Source organism: Scyliorhinus torazame, chromosome 7 (genome assembly GCF_047496885.1).
Source record: "Scyliorhinus torazame isolate Kashiwa2021f chromosome 7, sScyTor2.1, whole genome shotgun sequence".
NCBI classification, from domain to species: domain Eukaryota; kingdom Metazoa; phylum Chordata; class Chondrichthyes; order Carcharhiniformes; family Scyliorhinidae; genus Scyliorhinus; species Scyliorhinus torazame.
The window spans coordinates 108748276-108760722 of record NC_092713.1 but is presented as its reverse complement, the minus strand read 5'-3'; positions in this window follow the sequence as shown (position 1 = coordinate 108760722).

Below are 12447 nucleotides of genomic sequence, written 5' to 3'. Positions count from 1 at the left end.
TCTCCAATATCTGCTCTTGCTCACTTGTGAAGTGAGTCATCAAGTTAAAAACTCAACTCTACTGGCCCCACCAAAACATGAGCTTCTGAACTGGGAGAAGGTCTTAACAAACCAAGGGATAGTGCACCTGTAGAAAGAGTCAGCTCCTCTGAGGACATGTCCACTAATTCCTGTTGCATGTGAAAGGTCCTGTAGGAGATAAATGACCTAAATTAGCCATAACAAGGTAAGAATGTTGCAACTTCTCTTTATGAAGTTTATACTTCACTTGCTGTCGAAACCAAGTCAATGTGACACCAGATAGCTGGGAGCTTCATTTCCCACATCTCCAACAGCCAGGGATGCTGAAACTCCACTTATTTATAATGCCCCCTCCTTTACAGTTGTGAGTTGCATGATCTGTGGAAACTCCATCTGGTTCGCTTTGATGTTGTGGCTCTCTTGTGCAAGGAGGGAAAGAAGAGATGTATGCGTGAGTGTACTGGCATATGTTGGAGTGCATTTGATGAGGGAGCAGCATAGCATTCCATAAGAATGAGGATGAGTGGCAATGGTGAATGATAGATGGGAATGCAAGTGCGTTCATTGAAAGAGATGGTCAGTGCATTTGTAAAGTAGGTGGGTGTAAGGAGAGATGTGGAGTAGGCTTGAATAGATAGAGTGAGGAGTTGGGGTTATACACACAGCAGGATGCCCAGCTTTCCAGAACTACTGAGGTCATTAAAACACTTTCTATCCTGAATCCCAGAGAGTTAAATTACAACCCTGCTGTCAAACCCCCTCATCATATGCACTCCAAACACATTGCAGAACATCACTTCTTTCCCTCCTTGCACAAGTCCCGGGCGCTCCTTAACGTCTCTATGAGCTCCGGGTAACTGTGTTCCATGGGCACAACATCAGGCTGGGACCCAGTTGGGTCTTGGGTTACAACAGACTTCCGACTGGTGTCTTGCCTGGGAGTTCCTGCCTCCACCTGATATACATCGGCAGATGTGTGGAGGGCACCATATTGTGCCCCAGAAGCCTGACCACTAACATTTCCCACTGAGGTGTGTGTATCTGCGCTGGTGGAGGGTGCGGCTGACAGCTGTACCGCGACTATTATGGCGGCATCATCGGAACTCTCCTCCGAGGTGGTCTCAGGGAGGCTAGAGAGGGTGCTACCCGGGATGGGCTGGAGGAGCTGCGTGAGAATGGACATGTGGTCAGTGGGAGTTATGGGTCTGTCAGTAGGGCAATAACAACTCACGTTTGACAGGTACTCTGGGTGGAGTCCAGTGATTCCTCACCTCTGCGGCGTTCACCAGCCTTCGCGTTGGTGACCACTCTGTCCTCAGCCACACCTCCAGGGCATGCTCCTCAAAGGTGGTGAGGAATCGGGGCCGAAATTCTCCCCCAACGGCGCGATGTCCGCCGACTGGCGCCAAAAACGGCGCCAATCAGACGGGCATCGCGCCGTCCCAAAGGTGCGGAATGCTCCGCACCTTTGGGGGCCGAGCCCCGACATTGAGGGGCTAGGCCGACGCCGGAGGGATTTCCGCCCCGCCAGCTGGCGGAAATGGCGTTTGTTGCCCCGCCAGCTGGCGCGGAAATGCGCCGCATGCGCGGGAGCGTCAGCAGCCGCTGACAGTTTCCCGCGCATGTGCAGTGGGGAGAGTCACTTCCGCCTCTGCCATGGTGGAGGCTGTGGCGGAGGCGGAAGGGAAAGAGTGCCCCCACGGCACAGGTGGACCCCGATCGTGGGCCAGGCCACCTTGGGGCACCCCCCGGGGTCAGATCGCCCCGCGCCCCCCCCCCCCAGGACCCCGGAGCCCGCCCATGCCGCCTGGTCCCGCCGGTAAATACCAGCTTTGATTTACGCCGGCGGGACAGGCAATCTCTGGGTGGGACTTCGGCCCATCCGGGCCGGAGAATTGAGCGGGGGGTCCCGCCAACTGGCGCGGCCCGATTCCCGCCCCCGCCCAATCTCCGGTACCGGAGACTTCGGCGGGGGCGGGGGCGGGATTCACGGCGGCCAACGGCCATTCTCCGACCCGGCGGGGGGTCGGAGAATGACGCCCCTGATGTCCAGCACGCCACCGCCAGTCTGGGCCCTCTCCTGGCAACTGTGGGAGAGCTTTTCCTGAGAACATAGAGAGAGAGCACCATTAGCCACACGCACGGTTCACAGTGGTGGGAGGGGGGGTTGTGAAGGAGGGGTTGGGGGAAGGGGGAGGGCATGGAGGAAGGGTTGGGGGTGGAAGGGGGGAGGGGGGTAGATGCTCCCGTGGGGGAGGGGAGAGGACCTGGTTTTGGGGGGAGGGGGGGGCGGCTATGGTGTCTACCCACTCGTGCTGCCCGGTTTAGATCATTGACCCTCTTCCTGCACTGCAGGCCAGTCCTGGTCACAATCCCGGCCCTCACAGCCGTTGTCACCTCGTTCCAGCCAGCACTGGCTGCCCTATGGCTACCCTCCTGGACCTCAGGGGAACAGGACACCCCTACTGGCCTCCACGCAGCCTCCCCTGGTCAGCATCACCGAATCCTGGAGCGGTCTCCTTGGCGCCATTGTTGCGAGCTGGCTGGGGTTGGTTGAGCAAGTGCAGCCTAAGTGCTACTAGACCTTGTTAGCGGGGGGCAGGCGAGCGCGATGCCGGCGAATCAGCTGGTGAGCCTTCATTTGCGGCAAGAAGTCCGTGAGGCCTTGTTAAGTGGACCAATTAACTTTGAATAGCGTTGCCAGCCTCGCTGGGCCGAGCGCCGGGAAGCTCGCAGCAATTCCTGCTCGCTCCAACATTTAGAAACCTTTCCAGAGAGAGGGCAGCATGGTGGCATAGTGGTTAGCACTGCTGCCTCATGGCCCTGAGGGTGGGTTCATTCTGGCCTCAGGTCACTGTCCGTGTGGAATTTGCACATTCATCCCGTGTCTGCGTGGGTCTCACCCCCACATCCCAAAGATGTGCGGGGTAGGTTGATTGGCCATGCTAATTTGCCCCTTAATTGGGAAAAAATAATTGGGTACTCTTAAATTTATTTTTAAAAATAAATCTTTAAGGAGAATCGCACCTTAAGTGTCATTAAATAGCAGTGGGGAACCTGCCTGCAGAGTCGGTCGGAAACTCCCTGAAAAACCTGACACAAATGAAGTTAGAAAGTTATTCGGAGAATTGCGCCCCATGTGTTCTATTGTGCTAATGCTTAAGTTAAAACTGCAAATAGATTTGCTCCTGACATCAGTGCTGTGACTTTTGTTGAGTTTATTTTCCACCCAATTGCCTTTGTCAACACTAGAAATTCTTTTCCATCCAGAACTGTAGGTATTACATTGTGTAACAGCAACCTGCTTATCTTGTAAACAGTTTGACAATGCTATTCCTAGTCGACTGTAATGTTAATGTTCAAAGGCAAAATATTTGATAGCACAAATTGTTGACCCATTTTGCGCACTATTGTACACTGCTGCTGGTGGTGCTGTTACTAGACCAAAGTAGGTTAATAGCTGTTAATGTTTATGTCTAAGATTTTTATCAGTTCAAAATTAAAATAGAGCACCTGTTCCAGCAAAAATCTTTGCAACATAACATCAAAGGAATAGTTCATCTGATCTGCTTCAAAGTCCAGTCCCTTTGATATACCTACTTACCTTACATGTTTAGTGCTGTTTCTGAGGTTATAGTGAATCATTTGAATATAATTTTAAAAATCTGCTTTTACCATTCACCAGTCAGTTAGATAAACACCTCCCTAGCATCTCCCAGTTCCTTGTGCTGCACTGAGCCATGCAGGTTCTACTTGTATTCTGTGTTGATATAACTGTGGTATTGTGGGTGACATCAGCTGTCTTGAGTAAGAGAAGAGAAAAAAAGAGCCAGTGTTCCTACTTCTGTAATACCTGCAGAAAAGTGGATGTTGGGTAAGAACATGATGGGTTTTAGCTGTGATGCCCTCCATGATCAAAGAACTGGCAATTACTGTAATGCTTCATTGTTAAGGCCAGTTGGATGAAGCAAAAGTGGGTTCCTAATCCCCTGTAGACATGTAGTCTACTGAGGTTCAGTACCAACAGAAATAGAGGATCAGTGTGGTTCTCTTCCTCCTTGTGGTGATATGCCGATGGGTTATATCACAGATGGATGGTGTGCAACCTCCAACCAGCAGGTAGTGGTGGTGCAGACACACCATGCCGTCTCAAGATTAAGGTCATGTGAACAGTGACTCCCATATTATGGGAGACACAACCGTCTATCTTCAGAAGATTGAGAGGGTAATAGGACATACAAGTGAATGGTCAGTGCTAGATGCAGTTTCAGAGGAGTAATAAGCAGACTCCATGATAACGTGCTCTGTAACAGATTGCTATCTTACCACACGAGACTCAATAAAGATTCTGGTTTGGACAAGTCTAGGTTTTTGGTGGATGCCTTCATAAGGTATACAAGACCAAACACAACACTCCTTTCCTGAAAATGTAATGGGCCAAAACTATGCTGAGCCCTTCTCCATAGCTGATATTTGAATAGTCCTTAAAGACACGCACTGATTAGCCTATGTTGATCTAGCACCCTACAGTTGTAGTCAGGTGATGTAGTTGGCCTAAAGGCATATCAATTGAAAGAGAAAAACATTGGCGTAAGTTGCTTAGATTTCATCTGAGCCTGTGTCAAATAAGATGACTTCTTTTCAAAGAGCATTTACCATAATTTCATAGAGGTATATAATCTTCAGTAATTGCTATTTAACAACTCTACTGATGGACTTTCGGTTGCGGCTATGCGGAGCTAAGTCGCACATTCGGCGGCTCCCGCAAAAACTGACTTTTGGGCTCTTTTCAGGGCCCCAACGGCACTTTTTTGACTTTTCCCGGCGTGGGAAGGAGTTTATAACAGCTCCCCATCAGTATATGGCTTCTACTAGGAGCGGGGCGACAAAAAAGGTGGTGGTGGACCCGAAGAAGGTGCGAGGGAAGAAGAACAAAATGGCAGCGGGCAGAGACCAGGCAGCGTGAATGCAGTGGGCGGAGGAGCAGCAGGAGGGTAACCAGCGCTGCTTCAGAGAGATTAAAGCGGACCTGCTAGAGCTGATGAAGGCATCTATTGATAAGCTGCTGGAGACACAGACGGCCCAGGGGGTGGCGATCCGCGAGGCTGGACAAAAGATCTCTGACAATGAGGACGAGATCTTGGGCTTGGCGGTAAAGGTGAAGGCGCACGAGGCGCTCCACAAGAAATGGCAGGAGCGGTTCGAGGAGATGGAGAATTGGTCGAGGCGGAAGAATCTGCGGATTCTGGCCCTCCCGGAGGGGCTGGAGGGGACGGATGTGGGGGCCTATGTGGTCACCATGTTGAACTCGCTGATGGGAGCGGGGTCCTTTCAGGGGCCCCTGGAGCTGGAAGGGGCCCATAGAGTGCTGGCGAGGAGGCCCAAGGCTAACAAGCCTCCGCGGGCGGTGCTGGTGAGGTGCCATCGGTTCGTCGATCGGGATGTGTGTGCTCAGGTGGGCCAAGAAGGAAAGGAGCAGCAGGTGGGAGAACGCAGAGGCTCGAATATATCAGGACTGGAGTGCGGAGGTGGCGAAGAAGAGGGCTGGGTACAATCGAGCGAAGGCGGTGCTGCACAGGAAGGGGGTGAAGTTTGGCATGTTGCAGCCGGCGCGACTGTGGGTTACCTACAAGGACCGGCACCATTATTTTGAGTCTCCGGAGGAGGCGTGGGCCTTTGTTCACAGTTGGACACAGATTGAGGGTCGGGATGGGCGATTGGGGACTGCGGTTGATATGTTATGTTTATTCTTTTTTCGAGGGGGGGCCTTTGCATTGCTCCGGGTTTCTTCTTTTTCTCTGTGTTTTTCTCTTTCGTGTCGGTGAGGGTGGTTCGGGCGGGTTGGGCACTGTTTTGGTTGGGTTAGTCGAGGGGGCTCTTAGAGGGGGGTAGGTAAACGGAACAGGGGTGGTGGACGGCAGTGAGATGGGCCCCGTGGGGGAGGGGGAGGCCCGAGTCGGGGGTGAGGGTACTGGGCCTGTAAAAGGAGCTGCGTCAGAGGTGGCGGGGCCTAATAGGTGGAAAGCGCGGGCTTTTTCCCGTGCTGAAGACTGGAGGGGGCGGGGCCGGGACGGGGAAGCAAGGGTTGTTTCCCGCACTTAGAATGGAAAGGGGAGGGGGAGATCCTATGGATGGGGAACGGGAGAGGAGGGTGTGTCACACAATGGGAGGAGTCGAAGGAGAGGCGGGAGTGGCCGGGGTCAGCAGGAGTCAGCTGACTTACGGAAGTGCAATGGGGGGAGTAAATCAGCTAGGATGGGTCCTAGCCGGGGGGGGGGGGGGGGGGGGGGGGTTGTTGGGGGGGGGGGGATCGAGTTGCTTACGCTATGGTCAAGGAGGAGCTGGAGCGAGTGGGGGGGGGGTCGAGACGGGGGTATGCCGCTGTGGGGAACGGGCCGGGTGTGGGGTGCGGGCGCGTGGCTGGCTGAGGAGGGGTCATGGCTAGTCGGTGGGGGACGGGGGCGGGTAGCCCCCTGATACGGCTGATAACCTGGAATGTAAGGGGACTGAATGGGCCGGTTAAGCGGGCCCGCGTGTTCGCGCACCTGAAGGGGCTCAAGGCGGATGTGGCTATGCTCCAGGAGCCACACCTGAAGGTGGCAGACCAGGTAAGATTGAGGAAAGGGTGGGTAGGTCAGGTGTTTCACTCGAGGCTGGATGCCAAAAATCGAGGGGTGGCGATCTTGGTGGGAAAGAAGGTGTAATTCGAGGCGTTGAGCATTGTGGCAGATAATGGCGGTAGGTACGTATTGGTAAGTGGTAAGTTGCAGGGAGAGAGGGTGGTACTGGTCAATGTGTATGCCCTGAACTGGGACGATGCGTGTTTTATGCGGCGTATGTTGGGTTGGATCCCAGACTTGGAAGTGGGGGGCCTGATAATGGGGGGAGACTTTAACACGGTGCTGGATCCGGCACTGGATCGCTCCAGGTCTAGGACGGGTAGGATGCCGGCGGCGGCTAGAGTGTTGAGGGGGTTTATAGACCAGATGGGAGGGGTGGACCCTTGGAGATTTGCAAGGCCGGGGGCTAGGGAATTTTCATTCTTCTCACATGTCCATAAGGCTTATTCCCGAATCGACTTTTTCATTTTGAGTAGGGCGCTGATAGCGAGAGTAGAGGATACTGAGTATTCGGCAATAACCATTTTGGACCACGCCCCGCATTGGGTGGACTTGGAGATGGGGGAGGAGAGGGACCAGCGCCCGCTGTGGCGCTTGGAGGTGGGGCTGTTGGCAGACGAGGAGGTGAGCGAGCGGGTCCGAGGAAGCATAGAGAGGTACTTGGAGACCAACGACAACGGGGAGGTCCGGGTGGTGATGGTATGGGAGGCGCTGAAGGCGGTGGTTAAGGGAGAGCTGATCTCCATTAGGGCCCACAAGGAGCGGGGGGAGAGGGAGAGGCTGGTGGGGGAGATGGTGAGGGTAGACAGGAGGTATGCGGAGGAGCCCGAGGAAGGATTGTTGAGGAAGAGGCATAGCCTCCAGGCCGAATTTGACCTGGTGACCACCAGGAAGGCAGAGGTGCAGTGGAGGAAGGCCCAGGGGGCGATTTACGAGTATGGGGAAAAGGCAAGCCAGATGCTGGTGCATCAGCTTCAGAAGCGGGACGCAGCTAGGGAGATCGGGGGAGTTAAGGACAGGGGAGGGAGCGTGGTGCGGAGTGGGGTTGGCATCAATGGGGTCTTCAGGGACTTTCACGAGGAATTGTACTGATCCGAGCCCCCACGGGAGGAGGGAGGGATGGGCCGCTTCCTGGACCAATTGAGGTTTCCAAAGGTGGAAGAGGGACTGGTGGCGGGATTGGGGGCCCCAATTGGGCTGGAGGAGTTGATGAAAGGGATAGGAAGCATGCAGGCGGGGAAGGAACCGGGGCCGGACGGTTTCCCAGTCGAATTCTGTAAAAAATATAGACCTGTTGGGCCCGCTGTTAGTCAGGACCTTCAATGAGGCAAGGGAGGGGGGGGCCTTGCCCCCGACGATGTCCCGGGCACTGATCTCCTTGATCCTGAAGCGGGACAAGGATCCCCTGCAATGTGGGTCTTACAGACAGATTTCCTTGCTAAATGCAGATGCCAAGGTGCTGGTGAAGGTCTTAGCCACGAGGATTGAGGATTGTGTGCCGCAGATGATCCATGAGGACCAGACGGGGTTTGTGAAGGGGAGGCAGTTGAACGCGAATGTGCGGAGGCATTTGAACGTTATCATGATGCGGACGAGGGAGGGGGAGGCGGAGATAGTGGTGGCGATGGACGCTGAGAAAGCCTTCGTTAGGGTAGAGTGGGGGTACCTGTGGGAGGTGCTGAAGAGTTTTGGAGAGGGGTTCGTCAGGTGGATTAGGCTGTTGTATGAGGTCCTGACGGCGAGTGTGGCCACAAACAGGAGGAGGGCCGAGTACTTTCGGTTGCATCGAGGGATGAGACAGGGGTGTCCCTGTTCCCCCCCCCCCCACTCTTCGCACTGGCGATTCAACCCCTGGTTATGGCACTGAGGGAGTCAAGGAACTGGAGGGGGGTGGGGAGGAGCATAGGGTGTCGCTTTATGCGGACAACCTGCTGCTGTATGTGGCGGACCCGGTGGGAGGAATGCCGGAGGTAATGATGATTCTTAGGGAATTCGGGGACTTTTCGGGGTACAAGCTCAACATGGGGAAGAGCGAGCTGTTCGTAGTTCATCCAGGGGACCAGGAGAGGGAGATTGGCGAGCTCCCACTAAAAAGGGCGGAGAGGAGCTTCAGGTATTTGGGGGTCTAGGTGGCCAGGAACTGGGGGGCCCTGCATAGGCTTAATTTTACAAGGCTAGTGGAGCAAATGGAGGAGGAGTTCAAGAGGTGGGACGCATTGCCACTGTCCTTGGCGGGTCGGGTGCAGTCAATCAAAATGACGGTGCTCCCAAGGTTTTTGTTCCTGTTCCAGTGCCTCCCCGTGTTTATCCCGAAGGCTTTTTTCAGGCGGGTTAATAGGAGTATAATGGGGTTTGTGTGGGCACGAGGGACTCCGAGGGTGAGAAGGGTGTTCCTGGAGCGGAGTAGAGATAGGGGGGGACTGGCACTGCCCAACCTCTGTGGGTACTACTGGGCCGCCAATGCGAAGATGGTGCGCAAGTGGGTGATGCAGGGGGAGGGGGCTGCATGGAAGAGGCTGGAGACGGCGTCTTGTGTGGGTACGAGTCTGGGGGCGCTGGCAACGGTACGGCTGACGCTCCCTCCAAGGAGATATACCACGAGCCCGGTGGTGGCGGCTGCCCTCAAGATTTGTGGGCAGTGGAGACGGCACAGGGGGGAAGTTGGGGCCTCGGCGTGGACCCCAATACGGGGGAACCACCAGTTCGCCCCAGGAAGAACAGATGGAGGGTTTTCGGGGTGGCACAGGGCAGAGATACGTAAGTTGGGGGACTTGTTTGTGGACGGGAAGTTCGTGGGTCCGGGTGAGCTGGAGGAGAAGTACGGGCTCCCCCCCCCGGGGAACACCTTCAGGTACTTACAGGTAAGGGCGTTTGCCAGGCGGCAGGTGGTGGAATTCCCGCGGCTACTGCCACACACAGTACAGGACAGGGTGCTCTCGGGGGGGTGGGTGGGAGTGGGGAAGATCTCGGAAACTTACCAGGTGATGCAGGAGGAGGAGGAGGCCTCGGAGGTGGAGGTAAAAGGTAAATGGGAGGAGGAGTTGGGAGAGGAGATTGAGGAAGGGACGTGGGCAGATGCCCTGGGGAGGGTGAACTCTTCCTCATCGTGTGCGAGGCTCAGCCTCATACAGTTTAAGATGCTGCACAGGGCACACATGACCGGGACAAGGATGAGCCGTTTTTGGGGGGGGGAGGACAGGTGTGTTAGGTACTCAGGGAGCCCAGCAAACCACACCCATATGTTCTGGGCATGCCCAGCGCTGGAGGAATTTTGGAAGGGCGTAGCGAGGACGGTGTCGAGGGTGGCAGGATCCAGGGTCATACTGGGCTGGGGGCTCGCAATATTTGGGGTGGCAGAGGAGCCGGGAGTGCAGGAGGCGAAAGAGGCCAGTATTCTGGCCTTTGCGTCCCTGGTAGCCCGGCGAAGGATTCTTCTTCAGTGGAAGGATGCGAGGCCCCCAAGCGTGGAATCCTGGATCAGCGATATGGCGGGGTTCATTAAATTGGAGAGGGTGAAATTCACCTTGAGAGGGCCAGTACAAGGGTTCTTTAGGCGGTGGCAACCGCTCTTAGACTTTCTGGCAGAACGATAGACATTGGTCAATGGCAGCAGCAGCTCAGGGGGGGTGGCGTGGTTTACTTTATTATTGTTTTTGTTATTTACACTGGAGGGTCTGAGGGGGTGTATATCCCTGTTGTGTTAAGTCGGGGTGTTAATGTTAATTTATTATTTATGTCCAGGGGGGAGTGGGGTATGGAGGGTTGCTTTTCTGGACTGTGTTTTGTACTTAACCCTGTTGGGTTCTTTTTTTTCTCATTTTGTTATTGATATTTTATGAAAACCTTTTAATAAAATTTTTTTTAAAAAAAACAATTCTACTGACAGGGTCGATGTGCAAAAGCTGGATGAAGACTACGGGCGCAATTCTCTGGCCTCATTCCGCTCTCGTTCAAGCGAAACCAGGCCAGTGACGAGTGGGAGAGGCCAAAAACAAGAACCGATCCAGGGGGCAAACAATTTGCAATGCCCACACCCGTAGGCGAATTCGGGATCTCACCATGGCGTGGCGAGAAACCAATTATCACCACTTAAGCCCCATTTCCATGCAATTAATGAGAGCCACGCCATATCCAATCAGCAGCCTCCCCAGCAAGTGGTCACGCTGGCGCTGATTAGTAGTCCTTTTGAAAAACGTGAACGTGGCAGAAGGGCTTCAGTGGAGCGCCGAGAAGGTGAGTAGCCATCTTCGCTCACAGGCAAAGTGCCAAGGGGGGCTGGGCTTGTCACCCCATTGCTCGGCAGGGGATTGGGGACCCTCGACTGGGGGTGGGTGACCATCTGCAAGGGTGGGCCACCATGGGATAATGGGGGGCGGGCAACCACGTGCGGCACCACCATGCCAACCCCTGGATCCTGTGTACCCGTTCCAGGGGCAACCCGTGTCCCTGCCTGTCTGCCCCATCGATCACCCATAACCCCACCCACTGCCGAAGCCTTTGCTCATGCGACTGAAGGCTATTGCTAATAGGGAATTGGCAATCGTAGTTAAGGTAAGCACTTCACACAACCCAAGTGGATCCCTGTGGGTGGGCGGGCCATGTAGCATGTGGGAGTCATTGCCTAGCATCCCAATCAACCTTGATACCTGGACACTGTGTCTGAACACTGCAGGAGGCAATACCACACACATAACAGCATACATCCGAACACCCAGGAGATGGGACACAGCTCTGGGGACATTCCACCACTGGAGGATGGGTGAGTGCCACGGGGAGGGGGAGATGCATGGAGAGATGGCCACGGTTTCAGAAAGGAAGTGAAAGAGGCACCATAATGGTTGTGCACAATGATATTTAATGTGTAATACAATTCCCCACTCTCCCGATGGTGCTGCCCCCAACCCCCACACCCCTTCCCCCCTCCCCCCCTTAACCTGGCCCCCTCAGTGATCCTCGCTAATAGGGAATTGGCAATCGTGGTTAAGTGAGCATTTCACACAGCCCAAGTGGATCCCTGTGGGTGGGTGGACCATGTAGCATGTGGTAGTCATGTCCAAGCACTCGGCGATGTTCCTCAGCGACTGGCCATGCTCCGCAGCGTCTTGGCCATTCCAATCGGAGAGCAGAACCTCATCAAGATCAGCCTAGTTCTGGGTAACATCCCCCAGTGAGGCAGTTGTTCTGCCAAGACCCTCAGCCTGCCCATCACCGACTGCGCAACGCCTTTGACACCTTCATTAATGGTGCCGATGTTGTGCACCAGGCTCTGCACTGCGGTCGCCACCCTGGCAGTGTTGGCCTCAGTGCCACACATTGGCAGCGACACCTCCTGCACCCGTAGCCTCTGGGACTCCCCCAGGCGGCTATGGATCTGCTGGAGTGTCGCTCACACCTCCCTCTGAATATGCTGACCGCACCCTCTCACCTCCAGCAGCTTCGGGATGACCTCTTCCACATGCTCAGGGTTAGGCTGGGACCCAGCTGGGTTCTGGGATCCAGCAGACCTCCGACTGCTGTCTCGCCTGGGCATTCCTGCCTCCACCTGATGTACATCAGCATCCATGTGGTGCTCACCAGATTGTGTCCCAGAAGCCTGACCACATGCCCCACCGAGGTCTGTGTATCTGCCCTGGTCAGGGTGGAGATGACAGCTGTGATGCCTCGATCATGCCTTCCTCAGAGCTCACCTCCGATGCGTTCTCATGGGAGGCTGGAGAGGGGGCCACCCGGGATGGGCCGTCAGCGTCAGCTGGAAGATCTGCAGGAGAATGGACATGTGATCAGTGGGTGGGATGGGTCAGTCAGT